General features: G+C 65.4%; 1 pseudogene; it reads left to right on the top strand.

Moving 5' to 3' along the window:
* LOC126444966 (large subunit ribosomal RNA) overlaps positions 1–2,500 on the top strand; it is a 7,954-nt pseudogene that overhangs the window by 3,513 nt on the left and 1,941 nt on the right.

The following is a 2,500-nucleotide window of genomic DNA, read 5'->3' as shown; positions in this document are numbered from 1 at the left end:
GCAATCAAGTGCCGACGGCGGCAAGCTGCCCACAAGCAGCTTGTCCGCCAATTCATGGAGGCGCTTGAGATCGGTCGGGGGGAAGAGCCGGCGTCCCGCCGGGGAGCAGCGAGCCCGCTGCCTGACGCGGGCGAGGCCGCTGCGCCGCCCGTCGACGCAGCCGAGGACTTCGCGGCCGACACCACCGGGCCGCCGCCGGAGGGGCCGACTGACGCCGCCATCTGGGAGCATCTGGCGGGGCTACCCGCTTCCGCCCAGCGTTTCTCTGCCCTGGATCGTGTTATAGGTCTGGGGCGGGGCACGCCGCCCGATGTCATCCTGGGCATGCTCCCGGATGCCCTTGCGTCGGTCGGGTCCAGAGGGGAGAGATCGATCACCAGGACACAGCGGCCGCGCCAACCATCGAAGCGGCCGCCTGCCGCGCCGCCGACGCAGAAGCGCAAGCGGCGCCGCTGGGAGTACGCGAGAACGCAGGATGCCTTCCGACGGTCGCGTGCACGTTGCGTGCGCGGCCTCTTGGATGGCACCCTGCTCCAGCCGCCACCTGCCATCCCTGGTCTGCTGGACTTCTGGGCGGACCTCTTCACCAAGAAGCCCATCTCCACCGCGGGCTTCATTCGTGACCGCCTCCTCCCGCACTCGGAGCCTGTCGCTCCCGAGTGCCTATGGGGGCCGGTCACACATGAGGAGGTCGCCGCCGCGTTGCCGCCCAGGGGATCAGCAGCCGGGCCGGACGGCCTTACCCCAGCGGAGTTGCGGCGCCTGCCGCACGAAGTCCTGGTGAAAGTGATGAATCTCTTCCTTCTGGCCCGCGCCCTTCCGGAACGCCTGCTTCGCGCGCGAACGTCCCTTCTCCCGAAGACGGCTGCACCAACATCCCCCGCTGACTTTCGCCCCATTACGGTCTGCTCGGTGTTGGCGCGGACCTTTCACAAGGTTCTCGCGTAACGCCTGATGCGCGCATGTGCTGTGGACGAACGTCAGCGGGCATTCATCCCTCGGGATGGGATGTTGGAAAATACCTTCATCTTGGACACTGCTCTCACCGACGCAGTTCGCTCCTGCCGCTCTGTCTTTGTGGCATCGATCGACGTATCTAAGGCATTCGATTCGGTAGATCATGCTGCCCTTCGCCCCGTGCTGAAGGCGCATGGCCTGCCGGATTGTTTTGTCGAGTATGTCGAGCGGTGCTACGAGGGCAGCACGACAGTGATAGCGGACGGCGCCGGCGTGGGCGTGTCTGTGCAGCCAGCACGGGGCGTTCGCCAGGGCGATCCCCTCTCCCCCCTCCTGTTCAACTTTGCGGTGGACTACGTTTTAGGCCAACTGCCCTCCCACATCGGAGCTCGGATCCTTGGTCGCAGAGTCAACGCTGCGGCCTTTGCAGATGACGTCTTGCTGTTTGCAGCGACCCCGAGGGGCTTGCAGTCCCTCATCGACGCAGCTACCGCAGCCCTCGCCCACCTGGGGCTGCAGATCAACGCCCGGAAGTGTTTCACCCTCGCCTTAGTCGCGTCAGGGCGCGAGAAGAAGGTGAAGGTGGACAGCAATGTCACCTTCACAGCAGGCAATACCACCATGCCTGCCCTGCGTGTGGGTGAAACCTTCCGGTACCTGGGGCTGCAATTTTCCACGGCGGGTCGCTGTGTCTTCAATCCACGTCGCCACCTGGTGGAGCAGCTTGACGTCATCTCCCGAGCTCCGCTGAAGCCGCAACAGCGCCTCCACGCTCTCACCAACGTACTTCTCCCTGGCCTGTACCACGGGCTGGCCCTCAGCCGCACCCGGGTGGGTGCATTGAAGTCGGCCGACGTCACCATCCGGGCCGCCGTCAGGAGATGGTTCCGCCTTCCGGCGGACACCCCCCTGGGATACTTCCACGCTCCTGTTGCCCAGGGGGGCCTCGGCATTCCATCTTGCCGATGGATGGGTCCGACCCTCCGTCGGTCCCGTCTCCTGGCGCTGAAGAAGATAGGGCCAGCCTGCGACGGTGCAGGCATGGATGAGGTGCAGCGTGAGATCGAGGTGCTGGAGCGCCACCTAATGTGGGAGGGCCACCTCCTCAAATCGTCAACGCAGGTTGGGGAAATGTGGGCGGCGCGCCTACACATCGCCATTGACGGTGCGGCGCTGTCATCTTCTGCCGCCGTCAGTGGCCAACATCAGTGGGTCGCCGACACCAGTCGCCTGCTATCTGGGCGTGAATACATCGACGCCCTCCGCGCCCGCATCAACGCCTTCCCTACGAAGGCACGGCGCAGTCGCGGGCGGGAGGCGGACACCAGATGCCGCGCGGGGTGCCAGGCCGTGGAGACCGCCAACCACGTACTTCAGGCTTGCTTTAGGACGCACGGGTCCCGGGTCAAGCGCCATGACGCTGTAGTGCGTTATGTCGCCCGTGGACTCGCGCAGAGGGGCTTCAATGTCTCTGTGGAGCCCCACCTCCGAACACCTGAGGGCATCCGCAAGCCTGACGTGGTGGCGGTCAAAGACGGCATCG

The sequence above is a fragment of the Schistocerca serialis genome, unplaced genomic scaffold (assembly GCF_023864345.2).
Source record: "Schistocerca serialis cubense isolate TAMUIC-IGC-003099 unplaced genomic scaffold, iqSchSeri2.2 HiC_scaffold_318, whole genome shotgun sequence".
In the NCBI taxonomy this organism is placed as follows: Eukaryota; Metazoa; Arthropoda; class Insecta; order Orthoptera; family Acrididae; genus Schistocerca; species Schistocerca serialis.
The sequence above is the reverse complement of the archived record's forward strand: the minus strand, read 5'-3'. Positions and strand labels throughout refer to the sequence as shown.